This window comes from Rhinopithecus bieti, unplaced genomic scaffold (genome assembly GCF_001698545.2).
Source record: "Rhinopithecus bieti isolate Rb0 unplaced genomic scaffold, ASM169854v2 scaffold_23647, whole genome shotgun sequence".
NCBI classification, from domain to species: Eukaryota; Metazoa; Chordata; class Mammalia; order Primates; family Cercopithecidae; genus Rhinopithecus; species Rhinopithecus bieti.
In genome coordinates, this window is record NW_016811385.1 from 967,611 (window position 1) to 992,837 (window position 25,227).

Sequence of the window (25,227 nt, forward strand, 5' to 3'; positions counted from 1 at the left end):
ATTCATAATAAGATGACTTTTTTTAAAAACTTTTATATGATCAAGATGGCTGTAATAAAGGGAAATTATAATTGTCTTTCTAGAAATTCGCATTTTGCATTAAAAAAGAAGCAGCGTACACTACCTAATAATTGGTTTGAACGCTGGGCAATTTTTCTTCAATGGATTATTTACTCTTATAGAATTACAGATTTATATAATAGTATATATTATATACTATAGTATCACCGGCATAACTACTATAGATTCAACTTTATTGCATCTTGCTGTTTTCAGCTTTCCCTCCCCTTTAAAGGACCTGAAATAATAAATCATTTTCAGTGGCTGTAAGTTTGTTTTCCCTTCGGGTTCTAACTGTTCTGACCTGATGCTAGAAAAACAAAAAGCTTTCTCTTTAAGGTATGAAAGAAATGTTTCCTTGCAATATAATATTCACCAAAAGGAACAGTAGTCACACTGCAGAAGGTCTTTTCTCTTGTGTTGAGTAATCTGGCCTAATAAACTGATCTTGTACTTTATCAAAATAATTTCTATATCGTTAATACAAAGTTTGGTTTGGTTAGAAAAAACTGAGATGAAAACCATTTTTAAAATTAAGGTTCTTGCATCCATGTAACATTATGTATTTTTTATTTGTTGTTGTTGTTGTTATTGTTATTATTATTATTATTATTATTATTATTATTTTAAGGCAGAGTCTCACTCCGTCACCCAGGCTGGAGTGCAGTGACTTGATCTTGGCTCACTGTAACCTCTTCCTTTTAGGTTCAAGTGATTCTCCTGCCTCAGCTTCCTAAGTAGCTGGAATTATAGCTGCCCAACACCAAGACTGGCTAATTTTTGTATTTTTAGTAGTTATGGGGTTTTAACAAGTTGGCCAGGTCTCAAACTCCTGACTTCAAGTGATCTGCCCACCTAAGCTTCCCAAAGTACTGGTATTACAAGTGTGAGTCACTGTGCCCCTGCCTGTATGTGCTTTTACAGTCCTTGTATCATTAAGTTACAGAGCTTTGAATCCTGTCTTAAAGGACCCAAAGTCCTGATAAATCTTACACTGACAGCAGTTGAAGCCTCATCTTCAGAGTAGATATCAATAAAAGTAAACTGTTTTCATGAGACACAGGGCCAGAAATTAAAGCAATTCAACTCCTCAGGGACTAGCATGGAAGAGGTGGGTGCTTGAGATTGTAAGGACTGATTTTGAGAGATCAAACAAGTCAGTTTCTCTATAAATTATTTGACATTAATGTGAAAGGCACACTGATGCAGGACCAGCATATGGGCCCATCTGTCAGATTAGCAAGGTTTTCTTGGAGCATTAACTGACTCCTTAATAAAGGTTATAATAAAGTTATAAAAGTTTTATGGAAATTACGCCTTATGGTAAATGTGATTAAAATTTTATACATTAATATTTATACAATTTTGGAAAACAAACTTAATTGGCTTTATGCTGTTTTTGTTAGAACTTATTTGTTAGGAAAATTAAGTCTCTTCTGTCAAAGAATGAAGGTGGTCACCTTTTTGTTGTTGAAATCCTTGAGTTATCATGTTTATTAAATGAATGACTAATTTTACAATGACTTCTAATCCTATTTTGTGATATCAAGTGTTTGAAACCTTTGATATTTAACAAACTTTCTGAAATCAGATTATAATTTTTGTCGTCTTCTGACTTAATTAATTCTTGAAGCTATTAGTTTTCCTAAAGTCCAAAAATAACATATTTGGCTTATTTGCTATCTAAATCATAAGAGCAATCATTGTCAAATATGAAATGGTGTTTGGATTTCTTTGGGATCTGTTTGCATAAATATTGGTATGTGTTCCCAAATTATCTGAAAGTCCTATAATTCTGATATGGCTTATTGTATGTTATCAGTATTAATTATAATTTCTATTTTAAATTATTGTGTGCCATGGAGGAAACAAATTTTCTTGTAAATTATGTCTTTGACTTGAGCTGCCCTAAAACTTTTTGCTCATCCACAAACAATTGTTGTGTTATTTTGTTCTTCTTTAGAAGGTGGTTTTACAATTAGCTATAAAATTCTGACAGATGTTCTTAAATGCAAAGTTCTGATAACTTTGGAGATTGTGACATTAGAATAGAGAAGAAACTTTCAGGACTCTCGTGGAGAGCTGGAATGTTCATGAATATCATGCAAAACAGGAGTTAACTGCATGGACTGAACTAACAGGGGACTGAAGTAATCTTTTGACTTTTTTGCTTAAAACATTGTTTTGTTTTCAGAATCAAAAAAATTTTCTTTTGACCTATTCACAGCTTGTAGCAACTGAGTAAAATATACTCCTGTCAATAAAATTTGGAGTATATTTGTTCCTCTCTACCTTATTTCTCCAGAATTTGGAAACTTTTTGTGAGTATTCTTAACTTATCGCAATATAGTTATCTGCATAAGTGCAATGAAAACATTTTCTTTTGCAATGGGACATCACTGGAGAAACTGTTTTTTTTTTTTACTAAGACTTTTACTGGAATGGTGTGCTTTCTTTAAAGAATCAAACTTGACTTATAGAGCTAATAAAAGTCTCTTATGAAAACTGGCTTCATAGCTTGTCTACACATTCCTTGTACAGACTTCCTGACCTATGGTTAGTAAAGAATGTAACTTTCTGATTGGCCATGGAGCCCCTGGTTATCTTGGGACCTCAAGAGGAGAGGAATTTACTCAACTTGTGGGTATTTGATGGTTCAAATCCATGGCTGAGTTCAGCTTTAAGAAATTCTTATCTGACATTCCTTCTATGGAACAATCTTCCATCAAAGTCAATTTAAAAAGCATACATGAAAAATAATTATTCTTTCTGCACTTTATACAAAAAAAATCTGGCCAGGTATAATAAAACAAATTGGTCCTCTCATAATTTGTCTTTAATAAAAATGAAAAACTGGAAAGAGAAAAATTATGTTGTAAAAACTACAGTACACCTGTTGTCAGATTCTAGTCTTGCCTAATGATTTCCAGTTCTTATTAGTTTTCCAATTTGAACTGAAGTATATTTTTTCCTGGATACAGGTCTCAAAATAATGTTTTCAATTTTTTTCCTTCTTTCTTTTCTTTTTCCACCATTTTTTCCTAATTTGAAGTCACTTAAAACTAAGCTGTGCTTTCTTAAATCCCTGCAAACTGAAGCTAGACAACTTAAGCTTCAGAAGAAAGTAACAGCAACCTTTTTACACACACAAGCCACTTTCATACCTGCCTATGGATGTATGGACTTAAGAGTAATATAATCTATATCAATTTTCCAGAATTATTTTTTTGTTTGTTGTCTTTCTCCCTTCCCTGTCCTCATTTTCTCTTCGTAGGACATGATAGTTCACAACCTGCTAAAAATGAGCTTTCCTAATAATATGGGACCTAGCTATGTAGTATTAAATCATCCTAACCATGAGTGATCAGACAAAACCTGATACCAGAGACTCATTTTCTTGTAAAATGCATTCTCCTAAAGGGGGGAAATGTGAAAAGGAAATAAATCTTAGAGCCTCAAAATCACTAAACTAAAGGAAAGAGTCAAGCTGAGAACTGCTTTGCTTAGGGCAAACCTGCCTCCTATTCTGTTCAAAGTCATCCCTCTGGTCATTGAGATAAATGCATTTCTGATTGCCTCCATTGGAAATGCTAATTAGAAATGCAGAAGAATGAAACTATTTGCCTCTTATTTACCTATGACCTGGGACCCTCTCCCCACTCTGAGTTGTCCCATCTTTTCTTTACATATATTGGTTGATGTCACATATCTCCCTAAAATGTATAAAACCAAGTTATACTCAGACCAACTTGGGCACATGTTGTCAGGACTTCCTAATTTTGTGGCATGGGCATGTGTCTTTAACTTTGGCACTATAAACTTCCTAAATTAACTGAGACCTGTCTCAGATATTTGGGGTTCTTCAGATGTTTGGGATTTAACAATAAAAATATAAATATTTGTATATTAATATAATTCATATAATATGTGAAATAAAAAATAGGTTCTCATAATATAGGTATATACCTGTATATCTGTATATAGGTATATATAGGTATATTTTATAAATATAAATTTTTTATATATATAATTTCTATATATGTATAATTATTATATAATGTGTTATATTATCATATATTTGATATCTATGTATAAGATATACCTATATATACACATACATATGTGTGTGTGCATGTGTATATATAATATATGTATATAAATATATATATTTTTTGTTCTCTTTCTCCGAAGAATACTGACTGAAACACCAAGAACATATCTATGGAAAGATGAATGGACTTCATTTACTTTAACCCAAGCACTGTATTGTAACAGTACAAATGCAAAATTATATATGAGAATGTAGCTATTATCTATTAAGCAAACCATTAAGAAGATAGTCAAAAATGTAAAATCATTGCCATTCTTTATGCTGTTTTGAATTGGAAAGTAAGTTTTAAAAAATATATAATGTTTTCATTGTAGGGGCTAAGGCCCTTGCCCCTCTGGAGGTTCAAGAATTACTAATATGAGACATATTAATAGGAGAAAAGTCAAACAAGTTTATTTAATGTGTATATATGGGAGTCTTCACAATGAAGACTCAAAAATAACAGGAGAAAGTTTCTTTTAATGATTAGGTTCCACAAAGTGTGGACAGCTGTATAGAAATCTGATTAGGCAAAAAGACTATGATCTAATGCTGATAGACTGAGTAGGGAAACCCAGGAAGCTCTGTCTGTCTACATTCTTCGTGGCCATCTGAGCTTGCATTCCTTCCTTTGGGTATGGGATAGGACCTTCTCTGGAATGGGAGCCTTGTGACTCATAGTCAAACAAGATAGGTAAGATAATTCTATTAGGCCAGTTTTACACAAAAGGTGGAGGAAAATTAGAGTAATATTTTAACTTTTAGGACTAGCTTTGGGGAAATGAGGTTCTAGTTTCTATGACCCACCTTGGGGAAGAGGGATTCTAGTTTCTATGGCTAACCTGGCAGTTGTGGAAAGGATGGAGGAGTGAGGAATGGGACTGAGAGAAAGGAGGGCAGGAAAAAGTCAGAGAAAAACTTTTGCCTCTGAGGCTACTTCTGAGGCCTTCATTTTGGGGTATTTTTTTCAAATCCCCAACAACATCTAATGGGTTTATTGTTATTTTTAATTGGTTAATAAATGCTTTTTAAAGTTTCAATGTCTAATATCATAAATATTAATCCATATAGCTGACCAAATATGTTGGAAGGTTTTAAATAAATTATAATCATCTAAAGGAGTCTTAATGAGGTCAAAAAGTGTGATAAACCCCTGTTCAGGTTACAGTGTATTAAATTGGATGTTGTGGGCAATATTGTATGCAAGGAGATGAACTAAAGAAACTGTTGAAGAATTCTAGCGGGAGGTGATGGGGCTCTGGACAGGGGTTATGAATGGAGAGAAGTAAGCAAACTTGAATGATATTTTAAAAACAATATTGAAGGGGTGTATAACTAATTGGATAAAAAATTGAAAGCAAATCACATAAGTTTCCAACTCAGGCAACTCAAAATCATCAAATGGGAGAATACAAAAGACAGGCCTTATTCATTTAACATGAATTGACTTTTCAAAGCTTTTTTTTTTTGTTTTCTGCGAGAACTCCAGCATATCCTGAAGTGTACAGCTTCATGCTATATTACCTTTCTTTTTATTTATGTTGTTTCTTTCTTGTAAACATTGGTGGTTTACCCTATTGAGAAACATTGAGAGACTTGGAGATTTCAGTATTCTAATAATAATATGTTCAAGAAATTGAGACTGGTAGGAAATGAATGGTATATTTACAGGGCACTTTTTGAATCAGGTCAAGTGTTTTGGCCCTTTAGGCCAACTATAAGAGTTTTAAAAAATCACATTGGTGATTATCAGGATTTCTTTCAATTATAAACTACTTTAAGATTTTTTTAACAGCACAATTTCACCTATCTAACTGACTGAATAAGAAATCAGAGTTCTTAATCTTTGAAAAGATGGGAAGTAAAAATATTTATTCAGTCATTTCATATGCAAGATCTTAATAAGAACCAAGTCTACAGAAATTATATAGAATTATTGAATGAATGTAACATGGAGAGTTTTAGGTTTTTAATTTCATCAGACTCAAGTGTTCATCCAAATTATCATCTTTCCTTATGAGAATCTAATACTGCTTATATGACATATTCTTTATGTGTAAATTTTAAAAGACCAAGTTAGGGAATGTTTAGATAATAACAATCAATACATTCCATATTTAATCCCTTCTCTTGTATTATTTTACCCGAGCTTGTACTACTGTTTGTTCTGAATGTACAAAATGTTTGAATTGCCTTTTCACCTATATTACAATTTTTATTTAAACTATAACCCTTAGAATTAAACAGACAAATAAATGTAAGATAAATGTCACCCTTTGATGTTTTGGGCTGAAAATCAAAAGAAGAATATATTTATTTTATCCTTCATGTTTACTGTGCAGATCAAGCCAACACTAAAATGTTTACACATAGAGAGAAAATTAAATGTCTTGCTGAACACCAATATTCTACTTAACTTTTTTTATGTCAGTCAGTTGTTTACCCAAAGAAATATGTTGTCATATAAATCTCTCAATACAGTAGAATATCAAGTGGCTAAGTTATTTGCTTAGAAGAAAACGAATCCATTTCAGTGACAGAAAATTTTCCACAATCAATCAAAAATGCAGGACTGAGCCTGGCACAGTGCCTCATGCATGTAATCCCAGCACTTTGGGAGGCCAAGGTGGGCAGATCACTTGAGACCAGGAGTTTGAGACCAGCCTGGCCAACATGGTGAAAACCCTTCTCTACCAAAAATACCAAAATTGTCCGAGCGGTGGTGCACACCTGTAGTTTCAGCTACTCCAGAGGCTGAGGCATGAGAATCGCTGGAACCTGGGAGGCAGAGGTTGCAGTGAGCTGAGAATGTCTGGGTGACAGATCGAGACTCTGTCTCAACAACAACAACAACAAAAGAGGACTGAAAATTAAGAGGAAAAATAACTTAATTATAGTGAACAACAACAACAAACAAAATAAAAATCTGGCTCTTTCAAATGGGATAAACGTAAACTTACATTTCTCTTTCTGTCTTTAACATTCTTACATACAATACGTTTTTATTTACTCAAATATTTATTTTGTTGAATGCTTTCCTTCCATTTATAAGTAAGATGAAATTGTGAAGAGTGGAAACATTTTAAATACATATTCCAATAAATGAATTGGTTACATGTATTTGGATGAATTTTGATGAGTAAATAATACAAATGCTTTTCATTTTGTGAACTTTTGAAATATAGTTCTACCATTCTGCTTTGAATTGTTTCTAATGATAAGTTGGCTGTTATTTTAATTCTGTATCTCTGTACATAATGTGTATTTTTCCTCTGGTTGCTTTAAGTATTTTTTTCTTCACTGATTTTCAGAAAATTAATTATTTGTATCTCTGTAGTATTCTTCAAGTGTCTTCCTCTTGATGCTCATTAAAATTATTTCATCTGTGTCTTTATGGTTTTCATTAAATTTTGAAACAGTCTTAGCCAATAGTTATTTTGGAGGAGACTCCAATTATACTTATTTTAGACCAATTTATATTGACCACTTGATACAGACCACTCACTAATTGTCCATTTTGATCAGTATTTTTTTCTTTGTGTTTCACTTCAAATTGTTTCTATTTGTAGGCCTTCATGTTCCCTAACTTTAATCCTGCAGTGTCTCATTTGGTGGGTATATTCCATCTCAGACAATTTTTTTTATCAATATTAATTCCCAATATGACTCATATATGTATCCTCTATTTTTCATCAGGTATATGTTTTTCTATTTTTGAACAAATTAAGCTTATTTATAAGAATATACTTGCCTAGTGTTTCTAACATTTGTCTCATTTCTGGTTTTCCTGCTACTCTGCATCCCCAATTATTTTTTTCTTTCTTCTTTATAAAATAGCATTGTGTTTTATGCTGCTATAACATAATACAAGAGTCTGGTAATTTATGGTAAACAGAAATTTATTTAACTTACAGTTCTGGAAGCTGGGAAGTCTGAGGTCAAGGGCCTGTATCTGGTAAGGGTCTTCTTGCCATGTTCACAATATGGTGGGAAGCATCACATGGGCAAGTGAACACATGAACACAAAGGAAAAGGGGGCTGAGTGCTGCATTTTATAAAAAACTCATTTCTATGATAATTAACCTACTCCTACACTAATGGCATAAATCCATTCACTCCACCCACAGGGCCTAATCACCTCTCACTAGGTTCCAGCTTCAAACCAGGTGGCAAGTATTATACATGTTTTCTTTATTTTTTAAATGATTATTTTTTTATTATGGAGTTTGTTGTGGAATGTAATTAAATTACTAAAAACAATTTGATCCTTTGAGGCTCTCATTTATCATTGCTAGAGAGGTCCAGAGCTGACTTTAGGGCTAAAGTGATATGAAGGCAATACCATTGTGAGTATTCTACTCAGTTTCTCAGGTATTATGAAGTTTTCCCCACTCTGGCTGTTTGGAATTACAAACTTTTCCTATCCCTAGGGATTTTAGGTATGTTTCTGGAGAAGCTTTTTCTGCTATCAGAATGTTTTTTGTACATGTGTTAGTCAGTACTCCAGTGAAAACCACAGTGGAATCATCTGTCTCCAGACTGTATATGCACTTGCATTTTCTCTCTCTCTAGTTCTCTCTCTCTGTCTCTCTCTCTCTCTCTCTTCCCTCTTCCCCCCCTCCCTCTCTCTCCCTCATTAAATTGTTCCATGAATTCTGCCTTGACCTTCCATAACTTTTAACTCTGTTTCCTAAACTCAAGGAAACATCTGGATCTTCTCAAATTCCTCCTCCATCCACACTGCTATCTGGAAACTAGCTCTAGGCAGAAAACTGGTATAATTGTAGCGCTTGTCTTATTTCCCTTCTCCTTTCACTAATATTGTGACACTGGCCACTTTTCAATATCTAAACACTGTCTTTAAAAAATATTCTAACTATTTTGTTTAATGTCAAAGAGTAAATTGAATCCTCTTAATTTTTTTTTATATGGATTGAAAGCAGTGTATTTATTTCTTTGAATTAATTTGATTTCTTTTAAAACATTTTTTTTTTTATTTTCTAGAGCTAAATTGTACATGTATATAAGAACAAAATGTTTAAAGTTAGGAAATTCTAAATCTGTTATGAAATAACTTATTTCTGGTAAATTGTATTCAGCTGCTATGGTTACAGTCAGGTATGTGTTATATATTCCTCCCTGTACAGTTTCAGCAACAAAGTGGTATACTACCGTAAAAACAAGTTCCAGATCAAACCCAAATTCACAAATAAATATTTATTAAAGAGCAGCTCACACATGATCTGTAGTGCAGAATAAACTCCACTCTTTATTCCCAGGTTACTGACAGAAAAATTACACAATAAGTTCTTATGAAAGTAGATGCAACCATGACTTTAAAACAGGAAAGTCAGACCTTCTTACTTAAGTGTCCTGGCCTCTATCTAAAATTAGAGAAGAATACATTCTGTGATTCAGAGATTTCCTAGGATGTTGAGTCACTAAGACAATGTGAATCAGAAAAGCGATGGAGCTGGGCACCATGACTCATGCTTATAATCCCAGCACTTTGGGAGACCAAGGCAGGAGGATTGCTTAAATCTGGGAGTTCAAGACCAACTTGGGTGACATAGTGAAGCCCCTGTCTCTGCAATTTTTTTTTTTTAATTAGCTGGGTGTGGTGGCATGCACCTGTAGACCCAGCTACTTGGGAGGCTGAAGTAGGAGGATCTCATGAGCCTAGGAGTTCAAGTCTGCAGTGAGCTGCAATCATGCCACTACATGCCAGTCTTGGTGACAGAGTGAGATCCTCTCTTGGATGGGAGGGGGGGCAGGAAGAAAAGATGGAGAGGGAGTAGCTAACAATGTATTATGAAATTCAGATGAGTGTGGAGTTCCAGAATCCAGAAGTGCTAACATAATACTTACTGTCTCTTACCAACCCTCTAACCCTCTGCTTTACCTTGACCAAACATTAGTCAGGCATCTCTCTTTCACACAGGCCCTTAAACTTTAACTTGATCCACTTGTCAGCGTATCTTGTGTTCTTGCTAATGATAGAAGACAGATTTGCTGTCAAACCAGGATTATACTCCCTTTTGGTTACTCAACTCCTCCTTAAAAGTTTCTGCTAAGCATTGCTTACCTCTCCTTACAAAATAAACCTTTTTGTTTTTTTATTTTCATATGCTTGCTGATTTATGAGATAAGAATATTCTGCCTATTGGAATACTCTTTTGAACAAAGTCTCTTCTTATCTAAGTATGACTTTGTCTTTATTTGACAGTTGTCTTTATGTGTAATTCAATGTCACACATATACATGCATATAAACGATAGAAGTTGTACCAGGATGATATGGTACTGAATAAATATGTGTGTTACTCACATGCTTATCCTCAGCACCAAAATGAGTCGGGCATTTTTCAGGATCAAAGATCAATCAACTACTGGCTACAACACGGTGGGTGAGTGTGTTTTTGTGTATCAATGCATTCACAGTTGCCAGCAACACTGTAAGACCAGAGACTCTGTGCCACAGAGACTGTTGCTGGCCAGACTTAGGCCAGAAAGCCTAAGATATTTACTGTCTGACACTTTATGAAAATATTTGCAATGCCTGTTTTAGATACTTAGATATATCCAGAAACAAGACAAAGTGTCTAATCTCACAGAGATTATGGTCCTCTTTTGTAGCACCTATACAATTTTTATATAAAACAATTATTTTATTGAGTGGTTCCTAAAATAAGGTGTGAGGTGGATGTAGGAAGCATGCCCATTCATCTGAGTATTCCTAAACATCAAGCTGAATGCTTATTAAATACTAATCCTTTTGTATGTCAAAGAAAGGAAAGGAAGAGGGAAGAAAATAATTTTTTCAGGTATGTATTGACCAACTTAATATCCGTTGTGTAATTTTCTTGGTAACTTATGTTTTTATTGAACAAAACATGGTTTGTTATGGTTGTGAGTGCTTCTAATCCACTCACATGAACATTATAGCATGATTGTAATAATTTCTGTATTCTGTGAATTTGATGATAGAAACGTTGGCTCATTATTCATATTTACCAGTGATTTCATGACTATTTAAAAAAAATTTTGGGACTGTATATTATTTTCCTACAGATGTGTTCAAAGGTAAATAACTCATTGCATTTTAAATTATATTTTATGACTTGTATTAGTTCTTTGTGTTTAATTTTTTTTCCACTGCAATATTTTTAAGCATTTTAATACAAATTATTTGGGGCCTTTACCAGAGATGAGTATCATGTAATATTAATAATGTCATTAAAAACCCAATAAATCATTAAATATAATGCCAGTAGAGATGAAATGAGTAAAATACATCTTTTAAAATCCTTATTATAGAGTAGAAGACACCCGTGAATTTATGGGTTTTTATGCAAAAGTTTGATGATAGTGCTCCAGGGTCAACTTCCTAATTATATTTTTTGTAATATTAATATTAAAATCAATTTACATTCCATGGGAATTTACCAACTAGTATTGGAGAGAAGAGGCCTTAAGCAGGATAGTACCTAAGGTATGTCAAACTGGCATAATAACTTACTAAGGATAATTAATGAAAAATCGAGAGTTGAGGGTATCTCATAAATTAATGAAAAAAGTTAAACTTACTGCTGTAATTTCCAGATAGCACAGATTTAATACAGATTAAGTATTAAAGGTATTTAAGTTATTGATTTTAGTATTTTTGAAAACACTAAATCATTCTTTAATTTTCATTAATTTTAATTTAAATTTTTGTCACATTATGAAATGTAAGCTTTTTACTTTTAAAACGCAGAAAGCATTACGACATCAATAACAATAATAATGACTAAAGTTCCTCTCTCATCTCTTCCTCAACACTTTCCTTTTCAGAGAAGAAAAGAACTTAAAAGTGTGCATTTATGTGTGTGTGTGTGTTGAAATTTATCTCTATATATTGACAAAACAAAAAGAATTCTTACATATCCTTATTCGTTACTTTTAAACACTTAAGTGATTTTTTTAATGGGAGATAAAAATTTTTATCTCACTTTCAAACACACATTTTTTCTTCATCCATCCTCCACATAAAATTACTTCTTTGGTTCTGGTTAAATTCATATTCAGTATTTTGGTTATTGTAATGATATCAAATTCCAGCAGTTCTATAGTTATATTCTCCTCCTTGACTAACTTTTATTTTTACTGGAGTCAGTCTTTATATTTTCCTTTTGTTTATTTTATTTTTGTGTTATCTTTGCTAATTCATTTCCACATCTATAAGATACTGTGATTTAACATCCTATAAGCTTTAAAGCAGAAACATAATTTTATTTCATACTCCTCTCTTAAGCCCTCTAATGTCTTGCTCCATTTCAAACGCTTTGCTCTCTAGAACTTGCTGTTCTGCTCTTCAAGAACTTTTATTTGTCAGTATTCTAGGAATTTTTTTTTTTTTTATCTTTCTTCTCTTTCTCTCTCTCGCTTAGTTACACATATTTGGAAGAACATATTATTGCAGAATTTTCTGAAGCTGTATGAATGGTAAGTATGACATTATACATGACAGCATTTATTATATTATCACATTTGATTGATATTGTGGCCAGCAATTTAAGTCATATTTGTAAAAAAGCATTTCTACACAGAATGATAAAAACAATTCATCATTATATCAGTGAGGATTCTCCAAAGAAACAATCAAACAGAATGTTTGTGTGTGTGTGAGTGTGTGTGTGTCTGATATTGACTCATGAGATATTGGCTCATATGAGGGATTGGTTCATGAGGTTATGGAAAACGAGAAGTTCCACAATCTGCCATCTTCAAACTGGAGAACCAGGGAAGCCATTGGTGTAGTTAGAAGGCCTGGAAAGCTGAAAAGCTAATGACATAGATTCTATTCTGACTCTGAATGCCTGAGAACCAGGAGCACTGAATGTGCAAGACCAATGTCCCTGATCAACCACTCATGCAGAGAACCAGTGAATACAATCTTCCTCCACCTTTCTGTTCTATTCACACCCTGAACTGGTTAGATGAGACCTACCCACATTTGGGAGAGCAATTCACTTTACTCTGTCTAGTGATTCAAATGATAATCTCTTCCAGAAACATCCTCACAGACACATGGAGAAATCATATTTAACCAGATATTTAAGCATAGCATGATTCAGGTAAGTAACAAATGAAATTACTATCACAATTGTCTTCCAGATCCAGTGACTCTATTTGTTTTTTCGTTGAGAACTCTATTTGATTTTTCAGTTCTTGTAGTATGACTTGTTTTGTTTCTGTGAGCTGTTAGAATCTTATTATCTGGAACATTTAAAAATCTGATAATTATGTGCTTTGGCATTAGGCTTTTTAAATTTGTTGTGCAAAGTAATTAGTATTTTCAATTTGGAGATTCATAAATATTAGATCTAGAAAACATTCATGTTACTTTAATGATCATTTTTTTCATTCTCTCTGGAATGGCTGTAAGTCAGATTTTGCATTTCCTAAATTGTTTTCCTAGTTTTTATAGCCTTCTCTTTTTTAATTTTTTTTTAACTTTTATTTTAGATTTAAGGGTACAAGTGCAGGTTTGTTATATAGGTAAATTGCATGTCACGGGGCTTTGATGTACCTGATAGGTTACAGGCACTATCCTTACGACACAGGTAGTAAGCATAGTATCTGACAGGTGGTTTTCGATCTTTACTCTCCTCCCACCCTACACCGTGAATTAGGTCTGTTGTTAGCTCAGTGTCTGTTGTTCCCTTCTTTGTGTCCATGTGTACTCAATGTTTATCTCTCACTTATAAGTGAGAACATGCAGTATTTGGTTTTGTTTTCCTGCATCAGTTTGCTTCAGATAATGACCTACAGCTCCATATTGGTGCAAAGGACATAATCTCATTCTTTTTTGTATGACTGCATAGTATTTCATGGTGTATGTGTACCAGATTTTCTTTCTCCAGTCCACCAGTGATGGTCTCCGAGGTTGATTCCATGTCTTTGCTACTGTCAATAGTACTGCAATGAACATATGAAGGTATGTATCTTTTTGGTAAAATGTTTTATTTCCACTGGGTATATGCCCAGTAATGGGATTGCTGGGTCAAATGGTAGTTCTGTTTTAAGTTCCTTGAGAAATCTCCAACCTGTTTCCACAAAGACTGAACTATTTTACATTCCCATCAACAGTGTATAATCATTCAATTTTCTCCATAGGCTCATCACCATGTTATTTTTTGACTTTTTTTTTTTTTTTTTTTAGATGGAGTCTGGCTGTGTCGCCCAAGTTAGAGTGCAGTGGTGCAATATCAGCTCACTGCAAGCTCCGCCTCCCGGGTTCACGCCATTCTCCTGCCTCAGCTTCCTGAGGAGCTGGGATTACAGGCGCCCGCCACCACGCCCAGCTAATTTTTCTATTTTTAGTAGAGATGGGTTTTCACTGTGTTAGGATGGTCTCGATCTCCTGACCTTGTGATCAGCCCACCTTGGCCTCCCGAAGTGCTGGGATTACAGGTGTGAGCCACCGCGCCCGGCCACTTCTTAATAATAGCCACTCTGACTGGTGTGACATGGTATCTCATTGTGGTTTTGATTTTTATTTCTCTAATAATTGGAGATGTTGAGCATTTTTCTGTAAGTTTGCTGGGCATGTTTATGTCTTCTTTTGAGAAGTGTCTTCATGTCTTTGCTCACTTTTTAATGAGATTGTTTTTTTTTTTCAGGTAAATGTATTTATGTTCCTTATAGATTCTGGATATTAGACTTTTGTTGGATACACAGTTGCAAATATATTCTCCCATTTGGCAGGTTATCTGTTTACTCTGATAGTTTCTTTTACTGTGCAGAAGCTTTTCAGTTTAATTAGGCCCTATTTGTCAATTTTGTTTTGTTGCAACTGCTTTTGTGTCTTCTTCATGAAATCTTTGCCAGGGCCTGTGTCCAGAATGATATTTCCCAGGCTATTGATAGGGAGAGGAATCAGAGAAATTCTAGGCAGAAAAGGGCAGATCCCTAACAAAACCCCACCCTCAAGCCTGTAACTGCAGCCCAAAGTGAGACCTTGTTTCTCTACTTGAATGTTTCATTTACCAAAACCACCCAAAAACTTGCTAACTTTATCTCTACCTATCTCGATTTTATTTCAGAAACATGGGTGGCACAATTATGCTTGGGGGAATATGAAATCTTTTTTAGATTTAACAAAAATGCATAAAACCTTAAGTTTTTCAAAGAAGATTAATTACCATCCTAACATCATTAGTCTCCCTGCTATATTGCCAGTAAAGACCTTAACTTCTTGAATAATGCATTGCTAAACAGATTTTATAGAAATACCATTTAAACAGTGAAACAAAGTTTGGTCAGCAAAATATTTTGCTAGAGAAAGCTGTACAGGAAAATGGAGTATTTCTTTTTATAAACGGAAGAGAGTTGTTTCTGTGCAGTGACATGCTAGATTCACATGAATACACAGCTTCTCATTTTACTTCAAAGCTAACTTGGTTAATTAATAGATTCTGCTAAGAGTGGTCTCCATTCTATACAGTGACAGAGAAAAGCAAAATAGCAAAAATAGGAAGAGTCAGCATTAGATGATGTACACAAAGGTGGTGGGACATTTTTGGTAGAATATATTCCAAATCTCCAGGAATTCTATGCCAATTTGACTATTTTAACAAGATAAGCTAGGAAAAAATTTCTCCCTAAACGCTTACTTTCCAAGCTGATTTTATTTGGATTCTATCATCATAAATAAATTTAGCTGGTTTGGAAAAATTATCACAATTCTTTTATTTTGTGTTAATTATCTGATTGTATGGTTTCTCTAAATAAGGTTCATTGTCAAACACCATTATTTCAGAACTATTTGATCTATATGACAAAGGTTGTGCATGTGCATAATTTGAATAGAACTAAAATACCCAGCCACATCCAGTTGGCCATGGTATATGCATAAGACCATGCTGTGTAGCATGGCCTTAAAATCCTTTTTTTTTTTTTTTTTTTTTTTTTTTTGGAAATCCTGTTGAAAATGTCACCTACTCGTTGCATCTTACTCAATTTGACTATGAAGCATGTAGACAACCCAAAATATACAGAGGCTTTTGTATAGTCTGTAATCTATTAATTAAAATTCTTTAGTACTTAATGGTTAGCATAGAGAAAATTTGTCACTGTTTTTGCTAGTTCAGGTATTAAGCACACACGTATTTTACATGTGCTTAATTCTGCATTTTCTCTCTGTTGTAACATATGCTCACTGATTTGCTTTTATATTATGAAATTGCCTACATAATATTCTAGAGCAGTTCTTATATGTATTCTATCTATAAAATGTTCAATTTATCAAAAAACTGAGTAAATACAAAACTTAGCATTTGGATTATCTCTGCTTATTAAATGCAATAGATTTGGTTAATTAAACACTGGGTCACAGAGATTTACAATTGCTCAATTTATTTGTTTTTTTCTAAGTAAAGGACAAATACATCAAATCAATGCAGATATTCCCCTTTTTCCTTATAATAACTAATAAATAGCTTAGTTACAATCAAACAAAGAAATGAAAACATTTTGATCGTTTCACCTTCATAGTGGTATAAAATCACTTTTTATCATCCACCTCATAGATATATATAATTTGCAGAATATTTGAAAATAGAAATGATGAAACTATTTTTTTCTCATTCTTCCTTTATTCTCAAATACACTCCATCAATAAAGAAGACTCCAACTTACTTTAATTAATATTTGAATTATCATTAACAAAGTATTAATGTTGTCTACAACAATATATTTTCTAAGGTTTATCTGTTTGGGGACAACTGATAAATATTTAGCATATGATGGTAATAGAAGGTTGTTAACAGACATGTTTAAATGAGAGGTGAAAAGCAGATATTAAAGTACTTATAGTACAATAACACTATTTTTTATAAGAAATGTACACAGCTGAAACTTTTATTCCCCTACCGAACAGGTGCCTTCAAATAGTTTTGTCATTAGACATATATATATACATTCTAAACTCATCAAAAAGAGAAGTGGATTCAGTACAAAATTATTATGTGTCAAATATACTTTCAACCCTGGCAGGATGGATAATATTCCTAGGACACATCCGTTGATATTATTAACCTTATAAGACAATTGAATAGGGATGAATATATTCTTCTAATGTTTTACAATATGGCATCAAATATCTGCTCCTCAAAAAAGCATTCCTCTTATTTGACATTTATTCTCCTTAGGGACTAAATTGTCTTTGATATAAATTTTGCCACATTTTATTATAATGGTCTAAGTCCTTCATTTGAAATGCTCTATATTCTCTTCACACTTTGTGCCAGTTATCAATTTATTGCCTCTCAGCTACAAATTTACTCTTTATTACATGTTCTGCAATAATGGACCACTGCCATATGTACACACAATAAATCTTCCATCTAGTCTTCCTGAAAGGGCTGTGGCCATTTACAAGAGTGCCTGCACAGGGGAAAATAAAATGAGCAGAACTTTGGAGATTACGAGGCCCTGACTCTGAATGAACACTAATTTGTGGGGACCCAAAATTGCACTGTGGTCCACCAGAGAGGGAACATAAAGTGCTCTAGTGATAGATGGAGACTGAGGTCAAACTCACAGTGGGCCCAGTGGGCCCAGAGGTCTATCCGGTGTTTTCCCCTCCACTGCCTGAATCTGTAATGGGGATCGGCATGTTTGGTCACTGGAAGAATCCCCACAGTGGCTTCATGACTCATTGGATAAAAGGCCATTGGCATAGCTAAAAGTAATTTATTTAAAAAAAACTGGTAAGACTCTATCAGTTTAAAAAATATTACCAACTAAGGTGCACTGAATTAGGGATACAAGAGATGAGAAAAAAAATATTACCAAGATTTCTTGCATGTACACCAATGATGGTAACTCTATTAATGAGAGTCCCATTAAATGCTGTGTCTCTGACTAAATATATGAAAAAAGAATAATCGTAGATGTAGGTAGGTGGTCTTCTCTTTGAACAATCCCAAAGTTATCTGAATGTTGTAGCTGCATTTTGAATTGGAATAAAGACCCCCACCACTAATGTCCATTTGACAATGTGACATGAGACCAAAGCAGTAAATGGTGAGCTGAAACCCAAGCTGGAGAACAGATATAGCCCATTGTCCAAGATTATTAGAACACTGAAGGAGTATTACTATTTTTCTGGGAGTAAGGCAGAGAGAGTACAAATTATGCCAGCAAAACTACATTGGTGAATGGTTGTATTAATGTGTTTCCACAGTGCTATAAAGAACTTCCTGAGACTAGGTAATTCATGAAGAAAAAAAGTTTAACTGACTGACAGTTCCACATGGCTGGGGAGGCCTCAGGAAACTTACAATCATGGTGGAAGGTAAAGGGGAGGCAAGGACCTTCTTCATAAGGCGACTGGAGAAAGAGAGTGAGGGGGAAACTGCCAAACACTTTTAAACCACCGGATCTTGTGAGAACTATCTCACCATCACAAGAACAGCATGGGGAAATCCACCCCCCACGATACAGTCACCTCCCGCAAGGTCCCTCCCTTGATGTGTGGGGAATACAATTCGAGATGAGATTTGGGTGGGGACATAGAGCCAAACAATATTAATAGTAAACAATAAATGTTTGAACAGGTATTTTTTGTTTGTGTGTGTGTATATATATATGTGTGTGTGTGTGTGTATACATATATATATATATATGCACATATATATAAGCACGCAAAAAAACAATGAAAGAAGAAATATATAATTTATAAGGTGACCATGAGTGCTGGCAATGTGGAAAGATTTGCAATTTCCAGTGTGGAGTTTATTGTAAATGTCTTTGAGCTGGTGACACTGGGGAACAAATACATTAGAGAGAAACTTATTTAAGTAACATATTTTTTTGTTTGGACTTTTACTTTGTAAACAGGGAAATAATATTATTGGAGCAAAGCCAAATTATGTATGGGGAGAAAGTCAGCACAATATTGATTCCTTCCCAAGGATAAACATTTTGAGGCAAACAACAGTTTTCCTTGTAAACATCTTAGGTGGTAGTTTCCAAGCCTCACAAGTGCAGGTTCCAATTTACTTTTTTCCATGAAAGAGTGTTCAATTTAGGAAATTGTCCTAAGAAAGAGTTAAATGAAAAGCAATTTGACAAAAGCATACAAACAAATCCTGAGATTATTTTGTTAATTATGAGTTTGATATAAGCAGCAAAAGAAAATGTGACAGACTGGATTAAGAAAATGTGGCACATATACACCATGGAATACTATGCAGCCATAAAAAAGGATGAGTTTGCGTCCTTTGTAGGGACATGGATGCAGCTGGAAACCATCATTCTTAGCAAACTATCACAAGAACAGAAAACCAAACACCGCATGTTCTCACTCATAGGTGGGAACTGAACAATGAGATCACTTGGACTCGGGAAGGGGAACATCACACACTGGGTTCTATCATGGGGAGGGGGGAGGGGGGAGGGATTGCATTGGGGAGTTATACATGATATAAATGATGACTTGATGGGTGCTGACGAGTTGATGGGTGCAGCACACCAACATGGCACAAGTATACATATGTAACAAACCTGCACGTTATGCACATGTACCCTAGAACTTAAAGTATAAAAAAAAAAAAAAAAAAAAAAAAAAAAAAAAGAAAATGTGGCAGAAATCACCACATAGCAGGCTGTAGAAATCACCAGAAAGTAAATTATTAAAATCTAAATACTTTGTACCTTATTGAAGAATATCAAATTTCAATGACAAGTCTCATAAATTAGATACTAAGTGAAAAAATTAATATAAAAATTTAGATATTTAAAAGTACTGTAGAACTTTTTTTGTGGAGCATAGATTTAAGAAGGTTAAAGATATTATTTTACTAAAGAAAATTCAAGAACACAGAATTCTCCCTAGCTAGTAGTCTGATTCATCTGATTCATTATCTAAAATTTTAAAGAAAGTGTTTTTCTATCATGGTATTTAAACCTCGCAATAAATAGTGAGCCTCAATTGCTAACCTATTGATTCTGATGAATCCTGTGGTGATTAAAATGCATTAAATAACTTTAATGCATTTAAGGAGCTTTTGAATTTCTAATGTGAATTCAAATTGAAAAAACTTAAATTTTAAATGATGTGATAGAAATGAACTCCCATTTTAGAAATTCTAAAATCGATTTTAATATTTACTGCTTTTAATTTCTTGGTGAACTTCAATGTACAGGCTATAGTATTAAGTTTCAAAAAACTAATGTAAGGAAAATAGAAATATACCCACAAATTCTATAATAAATCCAAGGAGTTATGTAATATAAATTAAAATATCTTTGTTTTAGAATACCTATTATGGTGTTATTTTGCTATGTATATATAAAAAGGCATTTTAAATACAGCTGATAGTTTATATTTATTAAGATATAAGACTTAACTAGATGCTTTTCTCGTTATAACATGTCATTGTCCATGAAATTGCTTAAATATGAATACAATATAATAATGGTTTGTCCTTGTTTACTAGATTACCAAATGTATTCATCAGTGTTAATATTTAGCAGATAGCATGTATTTCAAATACAACTGTAGAAACTGAATTTATTTAAACCCTACAATTTGAAAAATAAACAATGGTGCAAATACATATAATTCTTACAAGATGCAGTGGACATACATTTTTAAGTGACACAGACAAACTGATTTAAATGGTCATAATTTAATGGTCATAATTTAAACTTTTTAATTGGGTATTTTCATTGACCTCTTCTGCAAAATTAGTTCATGTATAGTTCTCAGATCTCCACAGCTCCAAGTCAAAACTAATTAAACTTAGGTTAGAAAGCCACAATTGAAATTGTTTGCTTAATTGGTTATTTCAGAATTAAATATTTTACAAAATGTGTTCTGAAGTTTTCTTTCACCTATTTTGAATATATCACTGATGTTTTAGTAGTTTATTATATTAGAGAAGTGACATTTTAATGTATGATTTTGATATGTACAAATAAACCTCAAATACATTATTTTATAAATGAAATAATTACTCTATGCAGAAAAGAGGTGTTGAAAGTAATGAATTTTCGTGAATAAATCACTAGAGTTAGATCTATAATCAGCATTAAATATAGAAACAAATGTAGGGAAAGAATAAAATCTTGTGGATCCCTGATATAACACCCTAATTCAGTAATGTTAATGTGCAGATGGACACAATAAGCTCATTTTCTGAAACATTTAATTTGAACTAATTTTAGACTTACAGAAAAGTTGCATAAATATTATATGGATTATTCATATATTTCTCACCAGCTTCACCTAATATTAGCAACTTATATGATTATATGTAATTATCAGGAAGAAGAAATTAATATTGGTACAATATTAGTAACTAAAATGGAAACATTTAAATTTCATCATTTTTTTCTAATTTTTTTTTTGGTTCAAGAATACTACTCAGGATTTTACATAGCATTTCATTATGATTTCTCCCTAATCTCTTTCAGACCTTCAATCTTTTCAGTATTTCCTTGTCTTTTATGATCTGACACTTTGGAATAGTACTGATTAGTTATTTTTCAAATGACCTTCAACTTTGATTTGTCTGATATATTTCCATGATTGAAATGAGGTTATCATTTTCAGAAAGAACACCACAGAAATGATACGGTGCCCTTACTAGCCTATCACAGCATATGGTTCATCATGCCAGTCTTTTAGTACTGGGGATATTTACTTGATTATTCTGTTAACTTGGTATCTGCTGGATTATCAAGTGTAAGGTTATTAACTTCACCCTTACGTTTAATAAATATTTTGGGAAATATATTTGAGAATATGGATATATTGTTTCTCCTATAACCCTTGCACACTAATTTTAACATTCACTGGCAAATCTTGTCTTCAATAATTATTAGGGGTATTTGCATAATGGTGATGCTTTATTTCCCTCTTTCCTTTAACACATATAAAAACCTCTTGTTAGAAAAAGCTGTTCATTTGCCGTCATTTATAAATTTATATCAGCATGGTCTCATTAATGTTCATTTTATTCACAAGGTTATAACTTAATGTTATCCTTAATATTGTTGCTCAGATTAATACAGCTTTGACTACTAGGGGCTCCTCCAAGTTGACCACTTTGGTTCTTTTATGAAGCCCTCATTTTATTCATTTTTTGAACAGTTTATTACTTTCTGATGCCAAAAGATATTCCAGGTTAACTTGTATTTTTCCTGGAATCACCTAAGTGTCCAAGGATCCCAGGTTCCTTTTATTGAGATTAGTTTTTAGAAACTAAAAGTGATTGCTACGTGTGCTCGCTTTTACGGTTTAATTGTGTTTGTTAATTTTGGGGGTATGTTAAGAGTAAATAAAATAGTACTACGGTTCTAAGGATCATATTGTTACTGCAAGGAGGACCTTGAGCGTAAGTTTTCCAGGTCCTTGGCATTTTGAACACAGAATTGGACAAAATGCGCACAGTAACAATGTAACAAAACAGGAAAGAAGCAGTGAAAGCAGAGATTTATCAAACCAAGAAAGGACTCCATAGGGTGGAAGTGAGTGCAAGCAAGCAACTCCACTGCCAGGTTACATGTTACAAAGTTTTCTGGGTTTTAGGAACTTCTTTTTGAGGTCCCTATTGGTTACCCATTATGCAGATGAAGGATTTGGTCTGTGACTAATTAAAGGCTGATGTGGATGAATTGGCACTCTGTGCAGATGAACAGATGGCACATGCTTGGCCCCCAGGCCAATCCAGGGCACTTTTCCTTTCCATCTGAGACATGGTAGAAGGAGGAGATTGTAGGGAGAGTAGCCTTTGATCTTTTGTTATCAGCATGGGGCAAGGGGTTTTTCCCTTTGGGTTTAACTTTAGGAAGTTTGTGTTAATTAGCCTTATGTTCTCTGCCCACAAACCTTGGCGGTTTCTCTTTAAGGAAGTCAGCACAAATTGGCCTTAGATTCCCTGGCCCCAGACCTTAGTGATTTTCCTTGGTTCAGCATACATTGGTCATAACTTTCCTGCCTCTAGACTCTATTCTCCTGTCTTACTATGTATAAAATATATACACTGAGAGATCCTCAGACATTTTACTATCCCTGACACACTGACCTTCCATTCTATTCTTCTTTCCGCCTCTTTCCCACCCACTCCTTGTAGGTAACTAATTTCAAGAGGTTCTTGCTTATCTTTCCTTTCAATTCTGATGGGGTCAGTTTTGTTTTTCTTAGGAAACTTCCCATTTTACTCAAGTTTTCAAATTCATTTAATAGAGGTCTACAAAGTCTTCTCCTATGATTTGCTAACCATTTCTTCTGTTTCAACGATTACTCCTTTGTCATTTCGTATTTTGTATCATCATGTTTCTTCCCCTTTTCTTATGATTAAGTTATCTTACAGTTTTATGTATTTTAACTTTTTAAAATACCATGATTTTGATTTATTCATTAGATCGGTTACTTGTCTCTATAATTGTTTTATAAAAAATGTCAAAAAAGCTTTCTTTGATATACTTTTATTTCCTTTACTATACTTTTTGTTTATTATTTACTTACTTGCTTACTTTATTAACTAGAAATTTAATTGATATATTTTCTTTCCTCTTTATTGATAAAACTATTTAATGCTATATAATTAATCATCCTCTGAGAACTGTTTTGATTGAATTTCATTGATTCTGATATGCAGTGCTTTATCTGTCATTATTTATTTTCTTTTCATTTTTTCTTTTTCTTCCTTTCTTTTCTTTCTTTTTTTTTTTTTGAGATGGGGTCTTGCTCTGTTGTCCAGGCTGGAGTGTAGTGGCATGATCTCGGCTCACTGCAAGCTCCACCTCCCAGGTTCATGCCATTCTCCTGCCTCAGCCTCCTGAGTAGCTGGGACTACAGGTGCCCACCACCACTCCCAGCTAATTTTTTTGTTTGTTTGTTTGTTTTTAGTAGAGACAGTTTTCACCGTGTTAGCCAGGATGGTCTCGATCTCCTGACCTTGTGATCCACCTGCCTAGGCCTCCCAAAGTGCCGGGATTACAGGCATGAGCCACCATGCCAGGCCGTCCGTCATTATTTTTTAAATGTTCTTTAATTTTAGTTTATTTTTCTCCTTTTACCAAGCAGTTATGTAATGAAAGGTTTTGTGTTTGCTTTGTTTGTTTGCTTTAATTTCCCAGGGGAAGAATCTTTTTGTTTTATGTTTTTGTTTGTAAATTCTAGTTGTGTTACTGTAATCAGTGAGTGTTGCTTGTAGTCTTCCTACTTTATGGAAATTACTGATTTTTTCTTTGTGACTTATATGTGATTCATTTTTCTGTGTATTTTTTTAACTTTGAGAAGAAGATGTTTGTTTTACTAAAAATGTTTGAAATTTGATTTATTTTCATAGTAACTCCCACATTTATTATATTGATTAGATCTTTTGTCTCCTTATTTTTATTGTCCACTTCATTTGTCTTTTACTGAGAGTGATGTATTAAAGAGTGATTTTACTAATATGTTTATATCAATATCTCCTTGGATATCCTATTACCAGCTTTATAGAGCTGGTTGCTGTGTTTTTTGATTCATAATTAGTAATAAATTTACATATTCATTGTGGATTACAGCTCTTAGCAATTAAGTTTGTCCTTTTTTATCATGGTTACTGCACTGAGGCTTGTATCCTACTTTGATAACAAGATTGATACTTTTGTTCTGATTTTGATCCCACTTGCCTGGTATACTTCTGACAATTTCTTTTTGGTCTTTTCAAAGCCTTCATTTTAGAATTGCTCCTTGTAAAAGCATGAAACTTGGGGTCTGACTTGCAACACTATTAAACATCATTTTCTTCTAATAAGTGAAACAAGTGCATTCACATTCATTGTTGTGAGAAATGCGTTTGATGACATATTTATCATAATATTTGTAACTATGCACATATTGTTTATTTGCTCTATGTATTTCTCCATGAAATATATTATTTAATTTGTGCTTTAAAAATTCAAAGTATTACTGATAAAGGTTGTATTTTTGTTCAACAAGATATGATGGTACTTATAAATTCTTAAATCACTTTTGTCCCCTTCATTGTTCCTTCATATTTTAACAGACTCTTTTTAGAGCACTTTCACGTT

General features: G+C 33.4%; 1 long non-coding RNA gene across 1 annotated transcript in view; it reads right to left on the bottom strand.

Moving 5' to 3' along the window:
* Window positions 1-9,394: 9,394 nt before the first annotated feature.
* The window catches only part of LOC108543346 (uncharacterized), a 47,404-nt gene continuing 31,571 nt past the window's right edge, over window positions 9,395-25,227 (bottom strand). Inside the window, exons 3-4 of the long non-coding RNA XR_001889537.1 lie at window positions 10,019-10,140; window positions 9,395-9,534 (exon numbers count right to left, since the gene is read on the bottom strand). This is a non-coding gene — a long non-coding RNA (uncharacterized LOC108543346). The remainder of the gene's footprint in view (window positions 9,535-10,018; window positions 10,141-25,227) is intronic.